Here is an 18402-nt window from a genome sequence, read left to right on the forward strand (position 1 = left end):
AGCATCCTTTCCGTTGTCTGCTTTTGCAGAGGGCAGTATGCTTTAATGTAGCCTTTTTGGCCACATTTAAAACAACGAGTAGTCCTGCCTTCCACCCACACTTTTAACACCAGATCTCCGATTGACACCGTCTCTGCTAAATTTTCGAATGTCTCCACTGCAGCCTGTACAATCAGATCCAACGTTTGTCCTTTGCAAAGTGAGCCTTCCGTCTTTGTGGCTTGGAGGACAGCTACTTCTTCCTCACTTTCCAGAAGAACAGCTTCCAAGACCCAAGCCACATCAATTTCGGGTGGAGTTCCTTCCACCCTAATTTTTGAAGTCCTTCTTCCCATATACGTGGGTAGAAAGACCACTCTGTCAGATTTTATTGTGTTCACCGCGTTTTCCTTTGCCTTGGCTTCCGTCTTGTAGTGGATTATAATCGTTCCAAATTTATTCCCTCTGGCCAGATACGTAATGTCTGGCCACACTGAGCACAATGCCTTCTCTGTAGTTTCAGCCTCCACACGTTCAACTTTTATTTCCTCCACCGAGTATACCTTGTATGTTACGGTCTTCCTGTCTATTTCGTTCATTGTTTTCTGAGGTGGTTAGGGTTAAGGTTAGGGTTAGGCTTAACGTCACCACCTACTCTAGTTGCCATTTTTTCGTATTTTTCAATATATGAAAGGTCAACTTCCTTTTTCTTTATTTCTCTTACTTCTGCAAAGCTTTTTTTTTTTTCTTTTCTAGGCATTCATCCATCCTGTGAACAGCTTGTACTAATTCCTCATCCGAAGAGGACAATTCGGAACCACTAAGGTCCGAATAGTACTCCATTCCCAACAGGATGGCAGCTACCAGCCAGGCAACATCTACCTCAGGAGGGATCTCTTCTACCCTTACCCTAGAAGCATGCCTTCCCAGACAAATGGGTAGAAGGATCACCTCGTCCGTTTTAAGGGAAGTCACAGCATGCTGCCTAGCCAAAGCTTCCGACGCAAACTGCACCTCCACTGCTGCTACTGCTACTGCTACTGCTGCTTCTGCCGTTACTGCTGTTGGTACTGATGTTGCATACACTAGCGTACTAGAGCATGCCCAGAAAAAGGCCACTCGTCTGATTGCCTTGAAATCACTCACAAAGACATTCAAATCTCTGGCACATAGACGCACTCTCTCCTCTCCCCGACTTTTCTACTGATACTACAATGGCTTCTGCACTTCGGACCTGGTTATTCTCGTTATCCCTAAATCAAGACACTCTAGACTTATCCATATACCCTCATTCTCTCACTACTCATGTTATGCCTACCCTAATAATCCTAACCTTGACACCACAATAACCATTAGATTCAGTCCTTTCTTCAAGGACATCGCTTCTTTGCAACGCCCACTTTGTACATACATTCTGCTATCGTCAACTTGCAACAATTTAAGCAGGGCATCAACGGTAACAATCTCACCATCCTCAAAATAGCTCTGAAGGTCCTTCTTCTGGACCAAACTTATAAAAAATCACCACACATCATATACAATCTGTAATTAGAGCCAAAATTCCAGATCCAATGATACAGCAAGCCAATAACCTTGTTAAACTCTGCTCTGGTCTAATACGTCAGTCACTTTAACATCACCACGTGATCCTTGAGTGCATTTAGAAATTTATACGCATTCAGACCATATATTGAGTTACTCCTTACCCAGATTTTCCCTTGAGACATTCATTTTCAGAAATTCAATCTGGTCCTTAGCTTCATCAATGTCATGACAATGAGGAAACTTGGATATATATTACGGACACTTTACTTAGTCGAACTAACGAAATGTCTTCGGTAGAATGTTATTCCTACATACAGCGACTATTTACGCAGAAACCGACTAGTTCACTTTCCATTAATTACTGCGATAACATCAAGATTAGCAATTTTTGTACTGATTCCGAAACAGCATAGGGTTATAACAAATAACCATCAACACCAATATAATGTATAGAAAGGAAACCGCGTACTGAGAGATTACTCATTCCATTGTTATGCGCATGCTCTGCAGTGTAGTAGCCAACGAGATGTCTACCAATAAAGAACGCTAGTCAGTATCGAACCACCAAACTCTAGGTTCGGTGCTTGGCATACCAGCGACCTAGCCATGCATGCTCTCGTGCTTCCGTTCTATTTTGAAGTCATGAACGATAATGACCGGTTGAATAGAGGGATGAACTATAGCAGCGATGCAATTACTACGATTACTCATCCTCCGATCGAGTGACAACTGAATTGAGTAGAGTTCGACCCAGTGAGTCGATGTTTCTGCAGCTTTGGCCTAGTCATCTTTATTGTTCTTTTGTAGTGCACTAAGTAACAATCCAAACAAAAGATTGCGGCCATATTTGAGAAACAACACCCATTTGTTTAGCACATAAAAGAATCTTTTTCTCTTTATGCTTGCTCATCTGACAGTTTTTAGCTATTACAATTTTATTGTATAAATAATAAATTTAACTAGACAATTTGTCGGTTACGTAAATATACACACATGTTCACATAGATCTCTCACACATACACATTTGCCTGAAAAGTTATACATATCTACATATCTATACATATAACCGTATGTATGCAAACAAACCCATCCTACCATACTAACTACATGCATACAAACACTAAGGTTTGTTGTAAAAACTGATGTGTATATGTCTAAAAATAAATGTATAAGCATTTATGTATGAGAGTGTATTAGTTTAAACGTGTATACGTTAGCGTGTGTAGATGTATATGGGTGTAAAAGTAGTAAGTATAAAGATCAATCGATCGATAATGAACCCCTAGAGAGAAAAAATATAAAATGATATTGACTGAATTCGTCCTTCCCACTAAATGTATACAAATAGATTAGACCTTGCTACACCTCCATCATGACAGCTGATATGGTATGTAGCAGACGATCTCTGTATTGATAGATATATCGTTGATTTAAGCGGCGTTCTGTTAGCAGTGCGGAGCATGCACACACCAGCGGACGCAGTAATTGCTAAGTACGTGGTTTGCTTTCAATAGTTTATATCAGTGTTGCTTACTATTTGTTATAAACCTATGCTGTTTCGGAATCATTACAAGAATTGCTAATCTTGACGTTATTGCAGTAATTTGTGGAAAAACAGAACAAGAGATCGATAGTAGTAGTAGTAGTAGTAGTAGTAGTAGTAGTAGTAGTAGTGGTGGTGGTGGTGGTGGTGGTGGTGGTGGTGGTGGTGATGGTGGTGGTGGTGGTAGTGGTGGTGGTGGTGGTGGTTACGGAAGCGACGGAGGTGCTAGTGATGGTGACGGCGGCAGTGATGGTAGTGGTGTTGGAGAGGAGTAGGGGTTGGTGGGGTGGTGATGCTAGTTGTAGAAAAAGAAGAAGAAGAAGAAGAAGAAGAAGAAGAGGAAGAAGAAGAAAGTGCTCAGGGTTAAGGCATTTATTAATCCTGTCACAAATTGATCTTCTCCCGATTCTCATCGTTAAAAGCCAGTTCCTACTTAAATACATACATAAATATAAATACACAAACATATATTAATATTTGTATATACAAGTATATGTACATACATACATACACACACACACACACACACACACACACACACACACACACACACATAAACACACGTGTAGGGGGTGGGATTATAATACTTATCTAATTGTAAAACAGAGAAAACATTAGCCAGCTTAGATAGAAATTGGAAAATTGCCAGAAAATAAAACAAGCCAAAAAAACACGAAGGAAAAGAAAGCAACCACCTCCATATGATGAAGATGGATCTTATTGGTTGGTTTTGAGAACATTGCAGAAAGTGAAGGAAGCAGAGCAAGAAGTGACACCCATATGGAACAATCCTAAATACCAGCGACTAATTGACCGGGATTAAATTGACGAACACTGATTCGGCTTTTTCCCAAAAGTTGATTCCTCTAATTATTAGCTATTGTATTCAACTGAGTAGAAAATTTCTTTATGACTTTTGTCAGAGATACATCTTCCACAAAATATCTTCATAAATGTCTCTGAGGAGATATTTTAGAAAAAACTACTTGTTCTTCAGTTTATATTTGAAACAAATTATAGTAGTATGACATACAAAGGACATTGTAATCACACAATGTATGGGTTTCTTTCAATAGACTTGTTGCATTTTTTCTTTTATTGAAAATAGCAATAATTTGATAGAATTTTCCGATACAGTTGGGCTAGCATTATGTTGATAAAAAGGTGCGTACCATTGTCCGTTTAGATGTAGAGAGCTGTGTTTGCTTACTACATCTGTGTTGCCCAGCTGTGGGGTTCGTTATGTTGCTTCTAATGTTACGTCAGTTTTCTGTGTGATAGAATATGTTATGTTATCTTACTGGATGATAACTGAGTTGTGTGATGTACAAGAAGTGTACTGCGTGACTTGTGCAAACAGTGTATTGTGAATGGAACTGCGTCTTGCGGAGGATGTCGGTTGCGCCTAGCAGAGCTACTTTTGAACCTGAGTATAGCTTCTATGGGTGGGAGCTGTCAGGTTATTTATCATATTTGATATTCTGTTTATTATTTGTACTGTATTTACTTTCACATACAACATCCTGCATATTTCATATTTCCATTTTAAGACCTTTTCATTCCGATAATTTTTCGACTTCTTTCCGGGTGATATTTTGGTTTGTAGAGTCCAGAGATTCTATTTCCAGTCTTCGAAGATTATATCTAAACAATTCACTTTCATTTCTTAGTGTTTTTGAGAGTGCAGGGTGGTATTTATAAATTACATCTACATTTCTTTGTTGTTCCAGATATTACTTTCATTTTTCGTCTATTTGTTATAAGAAATACGTTCAGCGAATCTTTAATGTTTGTTGGCTAGTGTTTTGTATGTGTTGCGTTTGTAAACCCACAATTGGTGTTTGGCATCACGAGTGTTGCCTGTTATTCGCAATTCCTTAACAGTTGGGAAATGCGTTCAGTGAAATGTTACCCTCACATTCAATACAGAATTATGATGGACATGAGCTCGGGAATTCCTTGAGCGTATTTGATGCACACAGCAAAATTTTCTGTATATTCTTGATTAAGAACAATTCCACGAAGATCCTTGACTATGGACTGCTACCGGAGTAAAGAGATTACTGCCGCTTCTAGATGAGTTCACAAGCGCGACAGTAGGAACTGTTATTGATGCACAGAAAATGACGAAATCGTTTGCCATGAGCTAGCTCAGTGTCCGAAGATTACTGATTTACTGAATTATGAACTATATGGAACAGCTGTCACAGCATGTGGTACAGATCTAGCTGTTAACTAGGTCTGCCTCCTATTTTAACAAGGAAGAGCAGTCTGTTTTCCTTTGGCTGGATAAATAGTTAAAATGATGGACACTTTTGAAAAGTCTAAAGTCGACACTTTTCCCTTCAGTGAAGCCATCAACTTTCTTCAATCATCACTAAAGACAGAGTGTGAAAATTAAGAGAAAGAGGTCCTACCCTCTTTAGAATTTGCTGAAGTGTAGATGAAAATGTGCTGGTTCTAATCTCAATTTCCGTCTATGGCCTCACAACAGAGAGAAACACTAAATTTATGGTTGAAAAGCAGTTTTGATTTCTGTGGCCTATTGGCTTACTATTTTACTCTGAGTGTGAAATAGCGATCACCTTGTGAAATAGTGACATCACCCTCCACACCTATATCTTTTGGGATTGTATATAAAATAGTGGCCTTTAAGTATGAGTTTTGTGACTGTGTATAAAACGGTGGTCCCCAGTATTGCTTAGAATGTGTGTACAAAATTACGATCCTTATATAGATTTTTCCTCCCTGTGTATATAAAGTGGTGAATCCTGGTGTCATTTTAAAGATTTTGCCTTTGTTCATTTTTTCTTTCTCTTTCTGTTAGGATATGGTAGTTCACTGCTGGACAGATCCATCCTCAAGCGTCTTCCATCTCTTTCTGTCCGTTGTTATTCTGCTCTTAGCCAGTCTTGTACCTTCCTTCATCGCCTTCAAATATTCTTCGACAACGACCTCCCTCCCCCCCGCATACACCTCCTTTTTTCTGCTTCTTTTCCTCAATCTCTCTCATGAATCCATTCCATGGTTTTCTTTAACCATCTACTGTTCTCTGCCCTGACTCATGGACATCCATACCTCCATTTTATTTTTATTTCATGAAGTGTATCTCTAACTACTATCTTCCTTCATATCTCTGCACATTTCATTCTATCTTCAACATAATATTCAACATTCTTTAGGCGGCGATCTGGCAGAAACGTTAGCATGCCGGGCGAAATGCTTAGCGGTATTTCGTCTGTCTTTACGTTCTGAGTTCAAATTCCGTCGAGGTCGGCTTTGCCTTTCATCCTTTCGGGGTCGATAAATTAAGTACTAGCTGCGTACTGAGGTTGATCTAATCGACTTGCTCCCTCCCCAAATAGTTCTAGGAGTAGAAAAGAATATTCAACATTCATGAGACGGCGAACTGGTGGAATCTCTAGCACGCCGGGCAAAATACTTAATGACATTTCGTCTGTCTCTACGTTCTTGAGTTCAAATTCCGCCGAGGTCAACTTTGCCTTTCATCCTTTCGGAGGTCGATAAAATAAGTACCAGTTGAGCACTGGGGCCGATGTAATTGACTTAACTCCTCCCCTCAAATTGCCAAAATTTGAAATCAATATTCAACGTTCTTCTTTCCAAGGTGCACTGCATTGTTCTGGATATCTTCTTCGTCTTCAGCTAACCTTCCACGGCTCTTCTTGTCTCTTATTCTACAATTTTTTTTTACTTACTGACCCAATATTTTAAATATTTCCATTTAAACGCCCGGATCTTTTTTAAAACGGGGGCCACATTTTTCATTAATGTTTTACGTAGTGTTTTTGGTACCGAAAGACTTTCAAACTTCGTATACTTATCTATTTTGTGTTATAGAACAGAAAAATATTTTTGTATTCGAATTTATTTCATGTAAAAAAATTGTCTTATTTCGATAATTTCAACCAATCACTGACGTCCATTCAGCCGATATACATTAAGTGCCGATATACATTAAGTGCCGACTACATAAACAAACGATTCTTCGTTTTATTTGCTTTTTTCATTTTAAATTTGCTTTAACCCTAACCCTAACCCTAACTCTAACCCTAACCCTAACTCTAACCCTAACCCTAACTCTAACCCTAACCCTAACCCTAACCCTAGGGTTAGGGTTAGGGTTAGAGTTAGGGTTAGGGTTAGGGTTAATTGTTTCAGAATCGTTTGTTTATGTAGTCGGCGCTTAATGTATATCGGCTGAATGGACGTCAGTGATTGGTTGAAATTACAGAAATACGACAACTTTAACATGGAATAATTTATGGATTTCTTTTTTTTTTAAGAAGACTAAGAGAAAAAGATGTTTTATATGACACATTCTACCAGTGTTCCAAGTTTCAAAGTGTTTCGTTAATGAAAAATGTGGCCCCCGTTTTAAAAAAGATCCAAACGCCCTTCCGGCTAATATATTTTCATCGGAAAAACTCAAAATGTCAATCGAATGGCAAAATTTTTTATGCTTTGTATTTGATTATGTTTCCCGATGAGTAAAATTTGATACCCTTGTTTGTTTGAACATGCATATTCCACAGTGTATCATTTATTTTCAATTATAATGTGAATATTGTTTAAAAAATTTAGCTACTTTGGCCTATCTTGTTTGTAAATATATTTGGTCTTTGAAGGTCTGAACGACCGGAAACGAGATGATTGATGGTTAGTGTTTATTTGTGTTAATTGCGTAGCCTGCACTTGATATTGGTTTCAGGGATAGGGTACAAATCGATAAGTGGTACTTATTTTTCGACCCCGAAAGGATGAAAAGGAAAAATCGACCCCGACGATATTTGAACTCAGAACGATAACTCGGAAGAAATGCCACAGACCATTTTTTCCGGCGCGGTAATGTTTCTGCTAGTTCGCCACCTTATCCTACACGTAATATTATTCTTTTGTTTAATTACTTGACCTGATATTTTTTTCTGCGGTTAAGCATTGATCTTGTACTGGTTAAATTTGGCCTTCCGTTATTTGCCTTTAGTTTAAAGCTTTTTCAACCGTTATTAGTTTTTTTTATATTGACTCACACTTTCTCTAACCATGGCATTTTATTACTCTATTTTATTTTTAGATTTTTATGAGTTTTGCTTTGATTTTTATCGTTTATTTTACTTCTTTTATAGTTTTTTCCTTATTTTTTTTTTTTAATTTGTGTACTTAGCCTCTAGTTGGCACTTTATTTTTTCCTGTTATATTTATATATAAGATAAAATAATGTTTACGTTCTTGTCATATTCTCCTATTTTGCAAATTGTTTTACTTTGCTGGCTTCTAAGTTTTATTCTAAACTCCGTGTCGATACTCCATAATATTTTTGTCTTTTCCAGCCCAACTTCAACCCGATGGGGTCGGGTGAGTAGGCGCGCGTGAGCATGGTAGGTGTATGTGTAGTCTATGTAATCTTTGTGATGGTGAACCCAAAATGTAGTGAGTAGTTTTCTGGTTTTACACTTCATTTAACTCCCAATTTATTATATTGAAGCGGTAAATTATGACTTGGAAACCTAATGTATTTATATCGATGATCTATTTCTGTCAATGAGATCGTTTTTTTCTCTCTTTTTCCAGTTAGTCGTCTGATTTTCCTGCCCTACTCTAGTCTATTTTTCTCTTAAATTTTCCTATGCTCCGTCTTATCATTTTCATTTATTCTTAAGTATTTTTATGAGTGGTTGTGCTCTAATTCTTTGATTTCAACTTCCAAAACTAAATTACTATAATTGATAATTCTAAATATAAATATTATTCAGTTTTAATATATCTACTTTTTTATAGGGTAGGTTTACGACTTGTCTCATTGTTTACTTGTTTTGATATCACTGCTGAGTGGAAGATTCTAGTTAGATGTCTTTTCTTGTGTAGTTTAAAATCATTCATAGTATTTAAAACGGCGCTGAATTTGCAGATATATCAGAGCGGAAGGTAAAAAAATAATCCATTGTGACATTCCTTCCTGTTATTTACGTTCTAAGTTCGAATTAGATTTGCATTTCCCTCTCTCCAAGATCGATAAAATTGACTACCGGTCAAGAACTGAGGTCGATGGTGACGACTATTCCCACCCACTAAATTCCTGGCCTTGTAACTATTATATATTAGCAACAGCCAGAATATAGAGGATTGAGTTTGTCAGAATCGTTAGGGCGTCGGCAAAAATGCATTGCTGCATTTGTTCCGGTTTTGATGCTGTGAGTTCGAATCCCGCCGAGGTTGACTTTGTTTTTTTCCGTTCCTTCGGACTCAGTAAAATAAAGTACTAGTCAAGTATTGGGATCTATGGAATCGACTAACACCCATCTTTTAAAATTACTGGCCTTATACCTGAATTAGAAACCATTATTTTAGGCGAAAGGGTTAGCAGGATTGTGAGAGAGTCAGAAGAAATGCGTTTCGCTAGACCTCTCGGTGATTTACATTCTGAGTCCAAACCTTGGCGAGGTCAACTTTGCCTCTCATCTCTCCGGAATCTATAAAATAAAGTATCATTCAGGATCCAAGTTAGCATAAGTAGACGATTTCACCGTCATCGTGTCGGACACCGGCCGGACACATAGAGGTGATCAGCGTTGCTCTAAGAAACTACGTGGGAGTGACAGGAGTAAAAATCAAACAGCAAAAGTCAGTGGGCTAGCCGTTCGAGAGGCAGGTCCATACTGTCCAAAAGCGTCGTGGTGCGCTGGTCAGATGAAGCGGTTAAACTACTCGGGATCTCGTTTAATCTAGATTCCCAAGTGAAGAAGAATTGGGACGAGGTAACGAATAGGGTGGCCAATCTCACCCAGAAATGGTCCGAGAGAAAGCTATCCCTGAAAGGTCGGACATAAGTGGTAAATATTTACATCACATCCACCTAACCGTCCAGTACACGCCCAACCAAACAGGAACGCCTTCTCTTTCACTTTATGTGTAAGGATCGCATTTTAATGTTCAGGTGCTTCATTTATTGTCAACATCCACTGAATGGAGAACTGATGATGTAACATCTCCAACAATTCATAGACAGTGAACATGTGTGGTCGCCGTTTGTCGGTCGGTTTTTCCACAGCTCGTCTCCTGTATAAAGCTGCAGGCCTGGGTCAAGTGTAGACCAAGGCAGGTCGTTTTGCATCTTAAAGTCGTTAAGCGCTCACAACCTTTTACCAGTTGGACAATGCGGTCAACGAAAGTTCCTCATTGGCATTCTATAAGAAATTAGTGGCGGGAAAGAGCGACGGCATTCTCGAGGAGATTACGGGCGTCGATGAAAAACAACTGGCTGGTCTGTTCCGGAGGACATTCGAGTCAAGGCCCGCAACTAATTACCAAAAGTTTCTCGCCTTGCAATACAGCCGGCGGGGCAGAGGTGTCCTTGCCGGTTCGGGATAAGCTCTATGGACACGGTAGAGCCGTTAGGCGGGCCTGCTCCAGTACGGCGAAACTATTTTCCATACACTCCTCCAATATCCGAGGATTGCTGACATGTGGAGTTATGGCGAACAGCTACGGTCACTTGTCCATTGTGAAATCGTCCACTATGAAATCCCCCCGCTGCTTTCCTTTTGCCGGAAGGACAGGTAGCCTTAATCTGTCTGATGCTTTTAGCGAAAGGGATTCAATGGTGGACCAGTTTGAAAAGGTTGAATGGAGGTACCTCCCATTTTAGCCAAACCTGATCAACTTTCTCAAGTTTCACTTGAAAAGGAAAATATGAGTAAGGAGAGAAGTGCTGCCTTCCAGTAAATTTGTTGCAAAGTGGATGAGAGTGGCGAGCATGATTCAAGTGAACATTGTTTAGAATTTGTTTCTTTGGAAATGTTCTTCGCCTTTTTTATACTTTCTTTCATGTATATCCTACATTGTATCGTCCTGTGATGTCTCCAATGTCTTTGTAAGCCCTTAGTAATTAATAAAGACTTTTTTCCCCTTCTTCTTCTTCTTCTTCTTCTTCTTCTTCTTCTTCTTCTTCTTCTTCTTCTTCTTTTCATTATTATTATTATTCAGTAGTCTTATTTTTATCACGTGCTTTCACTGCACTACCGAGCGCAGCTCTGTGCCTTTGGGTATGTGCTGTGGTTTGTTGTGGTGCTCTTATTTTCATTGTATTGAAAGTGTTTTACGTAGGATGTGTGCGGTGCCTAGTAGTACTATTTTCTGTATGATATATATACTTGTAAGTCCTGATGTTTTTGTTATGTATTTGTCTGAATGTTTTTTTTTACCATACCCATTTTTTCTTTTTATTACATTTTTATTTATCATTGTTGGTAGTGTACTCTTTCTTCTTGTTTTATACTTACATACATACACATATATATAAACGATATATATATCGTTTCCGCCTCTCTCTCCTCTCTCTCTCCCTCTCCCTCTCTCCTCCCTCTCTCTCTCCCCTACAGAAACGTTTACTTCATTGTGTTTTACGCCTAAAAGTACAGTCTACATTTATAATTTGTGAACCGTGGGACAAACGAACATTTTTTGAATTTCTTCTCAGTCGGATTTTCCTACGCTACTTTCAACATTATGTTACTGTGTAGTCCTACAACTAGTTCAACAATCTGATTTGTCCTCTAATAATTTTGAGCTTTATTGTGATTAGACAATAACTTAGTAGCTTTCACTACCGTATCATGTTCTTCTATGTTGCTATTCTTATTTAATCTCAGTTACTCTGGTTGAGCAGCAGCCCTACGGTAAAATGCCTTTGAAACCGTGTAGTTTTTAGTTTCCATGTATATTTAGTTTGAATTTGGATTAAACTTAGTGCAACGAAACTTCCAAATACCTAGAAATCCTTAATTATGCATTACCCTAGCAATTATTATACTCCTAATGAAGGACAATAATAGAACCAACAAAACCGCTATAAACCAAGAAACCAACAAGTTCAACCCTATGAGAATGAAGGACAATATAGAATAACGAAACCACAAAATCTAAAAGATTTATAAGGAACAATCTTATCAAACATGTATTGTCGTCATCGGCTGCCTAACGGATATCGTTATGATTTCGATACTAATGTTTTAGAGGGTAATACAGTATTTCACAATATTTGCTCCTATGCCTTACAACTCGGTCGATTGCTTGACGGCACCTTCTTAGCTAGCACAATGTTCCCACTGGCTAGAAACATCAGTGTTTTGTAAGATAGTCCTAAAACTATTCCTTTTTCTGGATACTTTTTGGCAGTAACGTGTGACTGAAGAGATTGGTGACCTTTCTGTTTCAATGTGCAAGTCAGAGGTCAGTTCTTAAAAGATACTTTACTTATATATGTGTGTGTGTGTGTGTGTGTGTGTGTGTGTGTGTGTGTATACATGTTTGTGTCTGTGTTTGTTCCTCCACCACCATCGCCATCGCTTGACAATCGATGTTGGTGTGTCTACGTCACCGTAACTTAGCGGCTCGGCAAAAGAGACCGATAGAATAAGTACTAGTCTTACAAAGAAGTTCTGGGGTCGATTTGTTCGACTAAACGCGATGCTTCAGCATGGCCGCAGTCAAATGACTGAAACAAATAGAAGAGTAAAAAAGTAAAGAATATATATATATATATATATATATATATATATATATATATATATATATATATATATATATATAAAAGACATATTATTCCACTCAGCTATTGTCGATCCACTGCTGAATGAAAGCCGCATCTTCTCATCATATCGATTCCTGCTTATTTATGCTGATTGTAGGCTTACCTGGCCATGTTGGCCATTCCCTGGTTTGATAGAGTGCTTCCGTAGTTGGTTGGTTAGCCCAGGCATCATATTATCATCATCCTTATCTTCATCATCATCATCCTCCTCCTCCTCCTCATCATCATCATCATCATCATCATGACCTTGGCATCAATGTTTTGAAACTGACCTATTTTCCATTACATTTCAGACAGAGTCAGCGCCGAGTTGGTGAAGCAGAATTTTGTAGAACATTCTAGAAGTTTCAAGAACGTTCTGATGGTAGTATAAATACAAAGATCGTAAGCTCAACAGTTCAGTTTACTTCTAGCTGTACAAGTGGGAAAAGTCGTCGCTGATAGCTGCATTCGTTACAAAAGCAAAGTTTGAAGGAAATATTAACCATTTTTCATACTTTCTTGGGGTAAAGCAAATAGGAAATAAAATTTGCTATCCCAGGACAAAAATCGTGGTACACAATGTTATATAACCACAATATGATAATTATATAACATAAAATAATGATTATAAATACTTAAGATTGTTTAGATTTTCCATTCATATTACATTGTTTCCTTGTACTTTAGTAGCTCAACATAAACAATACAGGTGATTTGTATTGTTGCGCTGTAGGTTGTAGCGACTGCCTGTTCTTGTGTTTATAATTTCGTTATCTCCCGGAAACTTACTAGTTTATATACAGGCTTGTGCTCTTTTCGTGTTCATTTACATTTTTGACCAATTTCTCAAATTTGTATTTGAAGAAGTCTTCGACTGTTCTTGATTTGTACCTGACTTTTGTAATCGATTCAGCTACTTATACACCCACCACCACCACCACCACACACACCTCTCACCTAGAAAAATGCCAGAAAAATGAAATAATTTTAGCGCTTAAATAATGTCAGTTTATACACCCAAGTCCTTGTATAGTGAGCCACAATTCAAGTTGTCCTCCGTTGCTCTTTTCTTTTTATAGACTGTCATTTACAGATATTTTCTTCTTCTTCTTCACAACTTCCTTCGATGGCGGAGTGAGGTAGGTAAACAGAGAGTATTAAGAACCTATAAGAAAATAGATGCGCGTTGTCATTTCCCCTTCGCTAACGTGAGCTAGTTCATGTTTAACATGATTGAACGAGTTCACATGCAACCAATGGACAGTTATATGAAGACTTATTAAAGAAAACATATAAAATAATGTATTTTATTTTGTTCTTTCCTGGGGTGGGGTATGATTCTTGCCTAGTCTCGTCTTTGTACTTATTTTTTACAAGTATTTTCCCAGTGACCGACTCTTGTTCTCACTACTGTCTATTGGAATTATTCTCCTAGTACCAAATACAGCCAAGAAAGATATCGAGCGGAATTATTTATTTCTATCTATCTAGTATCTGCAAGGTTACAAAGAAAGATTGCTGATATTCAGACTGGAGATAAGATGGCAACAAAGAGACTATCGCTTTCTGCCAAATGAAAAACAAGGAAAAAAATGCCTCTCCAGCTTATTATAAATAGAGCACGTATTAAACTGATCCTTGGTCGTCTGTTGCAAGATAGACAATGATTAGAAATAGCCTGTAGAATATTTATTTAAAGTAAAATATATTATATAAATAATATTACATTTATAGCTAACAACCTATGAAAGGATAAATCGTTTGTGACATTTCAAAAGAATTACTCGGCCTTTCACAAAGGATTCACGTAAAAAACGATATGTTACAGCTCTTATTGAACTATTAATTACACACACGCACACACACACACACATACATATATATATATATATATATATATATATATATATATATATATATATATATACATACATGCATATATATATATATATATATATATATATATATATATATATATATATATATATATATATATATATATATATATATATATACATATATACACATATATATATGTATATATGTGTATGTATATATATATATATTTGCTTGTGTATGTGCATGCATACATATAAACTTATATACGCATACATTCATACATACATACATACATATATAAACACAGTGTGGTGGGGGGTTGAGCGCGTGCGTGTGAATGTAAATAGCCAACAGGCTGTTGAATGCAATATTTGTACTGTCTCCAAGCGGTAATATATGTCCATGGAGAAAGAATTTGATTGAAATTCTCTAAGAAGGAAATCAATTTGGATAAGTAGGATTTGAGACCCGAAGAAATATAATAGAATTGTCATTATTAGTCTGTAAAAATCACAAACTGAAAAGCCCAAATGTCATTACAGAAATTACTGATTTCTATACATTAATTAAAAGGTAATTTAAGTATCCTATTCAGTTTATCTTGCTTGTGTATCCTTCTTTTTGTGTGTGCGTGTGTACGTGTTTTTGTGTGTGGGGGCGGGGTACAGAATAGTGATATGTTTAAAGAAGTTTGCTTCGAAATCGTCATGGCCTGTGTTTCATAGCGGTGCGCACTAATTATCATGGCCTGGACATCATCCCAGTTTTCATGTGCCTCATACCAGTCCAAACCTTTTGAATGAAGCTATATAGAAATACGTCGTAAAACATTAACCTGTTGTCCAAAAAGCCATCTTTACTTGATACAATGTCACGCTGAGACAACGTAATGATTACTCATGTATAAAGCTCTGTAGAATACTGAGCAACTTACATTTTCTATGTTCTTTTTTTGTACTATGTCATCTTCACATAGTCCTAGAAGTCATCCAGATGGTCTCTTCTCACCCTTTGGATACTATTTGATAAATGTATTGGATCCCCTATTGCCTATATTTTTTGCGACATGTTCGGTTCGACAGAACTTGCACTTTCAGCATAATACGATCACACTGTTCATTTGTCCCAATTTTACGAATGTACAAAAAAATGTGATCAGGCGCAGACCTGGGTGTGTGGTAAAAACTTGCTTTCTAATCACATGGATCTGGGTTCAGTATCATTGTGTGACACCTTGGGCATGTGTCTTCTGTTATAGTCTTCGACCCGACCAAGCCTTGTGAGTGGATTTGGTAGATGGAAAATGGAAGAAAGCCTTAGAAAGTAGTATGATCTTCGAAAAGAAATATGGTGCAGGAAGCTTCAACGAAAAATTCCTCGAATGAAATAATTTAAACGATAAGAATACAAAAATTGTGTGTGTGTGTGTGTGTGTGTGTGTGTGTGTGTGTGTGTGTGTGTGTGTGTGTGTGTGTGTGTGTGTGTGTATGTGTGTGTGTGTGTGTGTAATTGTGTTTGTGTGTTCAAGCAATTAAGAGTCCTAATCTGAAAATAGATACATACAGTACCGTGAAAAATTCTTCAGCCACTTTAAACTATTGTAAATTTATACTAATCACTGGATGTTTCGCATTGTATTTTCTGCAGATGAAACATTGGACCTGTTGGAGTCATTTCCATACCTAATCATTTTATTTCGTAATAGGGGTTCTGAACGAGATGTGAAGATGCGAGACGACCACCAAAAATGGCCGTGCAAAGGTTTTCGGCCGCCTCACATAAACCAATCAAAATACAGTGCTTTAAAACAGTGTTTTAAAACAGAAAAACGTACAACTTCATTTCAAGAAGTTGCCGTACATTGTTAATATTTCGTGTGGCTTCCTTTAGCTTGAATAATTGCATCAATGTGCCTGGGAAGACATTCGTACAAATCCTTCACTATTTTCACAGGTATGAGATACCATTCTCTGTGGCTGAGCTCCCGCAATTCTTCAGGGTTGCGTGGATTCTTTGGCGAACTCTTCTCTTTAGTTCTGTCTACATTTGCTCGATGATATTCAAGTCAGGGTTCTGAGCTGACCAATCATTCAATACAGTAACACCTTCATCAGCCAAACTCTGTTGTGTTGCACGTGATCTGTGGTATGGAGTTCCATCATACTGAAAATTCTCACCTTCATCCAAGTCTGGTATTATCGAGAATTTGTCAGAAGGCATCCAGGATAGCGAAACACAGTGTGGTAGGGTCAGTTAGGCATCGTCTGTGAGAAAAGTAGCACCATGGTGCAATTCACTCTGCCAGAAATTTGGCATGCTGTACTGATTGGCATTAACGCCGGAAGCTCCATTACGAATAGATGGTGAACATACAGAACAACCGTGGGTTTCACGTGTCCTCAAAACATATACCGAGAGTGATAAAAATCAAACATCATGATGTTTGGAGTGATCATTAGTGATGGCGACGTTATGCCTCCATTCATCTTCCCACACGACCTCAGACTCAGCACAGAGGCCTACACGCCTAAATGCATGGAGGAGGTAGTGCTGCCCTGGATCAAGCGGGTCGCTGTTGAAAGACCCTATGTCTTGCAACAGGACTCAGCACCATGCCACACAAGCAGGAGAACTCAGACATGTCATATAATTTCTGCGACCACATCATCCCTAACATCTGGCTGCCTAACTCCCCAGACTACAGCCCCCTTGATTATTATGTGTGGGCAAGAGTCCAACAAAACTCCTTGTCACGCCAAAGATGAACTTAAGGCAAGGATTATGGCAGTATTCACCAACTTAAACAAGGAGACCATTGAGAAGAGTTGCAGGAGATTCTGAAGTTGTCTGGAAGCCGTGGTTGAAGCCAATGGCAATTTTATTGAATAAATTTACTCTTTAGTATTTCAAGACATTTTTATGCAATTTTGGTAATATATATCTGTTAAAATAAGACGTCAGTGTTATTTTCATTTTTGCGTATTTTAGACGACAATATATTCACCGCACCTTTATATATATATATATATATATGTGTGTGTGTGTGTGTGTGTGTGTGTGTGTGTGTGTGTGTGTGTGTGTGTGTGTGTGTGTGTGTGTGTGTGTGTGTGTGTGTGTGTGTATGTATGTATGTATGTATGTACGTATGCACACGCACACATACACACACTCAGATATAGGTGAACTGTAGTGAATAATGGAGATAAAAGCTGTCAAGATGTAAACAATACATTAACATAAACCGAAAACAAAAGATAGGAAGCTTATCTCGTGTTACAGCGTAAAGATAAAAAAAAATAAAAGTAATAATAATAATAATAATAATAATAATAATAATAATAATAATAATAATAATAATAATAATAATAACAACAACAACAGCAACAACTACAATAATATGTAAGCTGATCGCTGAACCAATTACAAGAAGCAAGTCGAAGGGTCGGGGTATTACAGTGTAACGATGATTTTGATTCGTAATTTAGTTGATAGCTAATAAAAGTAAATGAATAAATTTGTGATGAAGAAATAAAGGATTTTGATTATGATAATGATGATAGTGATGATGATGATGATGATGATGACGACGACCACGACCACGACAACGATGACAACAACGACAATAACGATGAGGATGATGATGTAGACAACGACAACAATGCTGACGACAACGATGACGACGACGATGACGATTATGATGATGATGTCGTCTACATTATCGTCGTCGTCGTCGTCGTCGTCATCATCATCATCAACATCAAAATCATCATCATCGCTGTCATTGTTGTCGTCGTGATCATCATCATCATTACGATCATCTTCGTCATCGTTGTCATCGTTGTCGTCATTGTCGCCACCGTAATTGTCGTCGTCGTGGTCATCGATATCGTCGTCATTGTAATGT

The sequence above is a fragment of the Octopus bimaculoides genome, chromosome 11 (assembly GCF_046866305.1).
Source record: "Octopus bimaculoides isolate indiv1 chromosome 11, ASM4686630v1, whole genome shotgun sequence".
Lineage (NCBI taxonomy): Eukaryota > Metazoa > Mollusca > Cephalopoda > Octopoda > Octopodidae > Octopus > Octopus bimaculoides.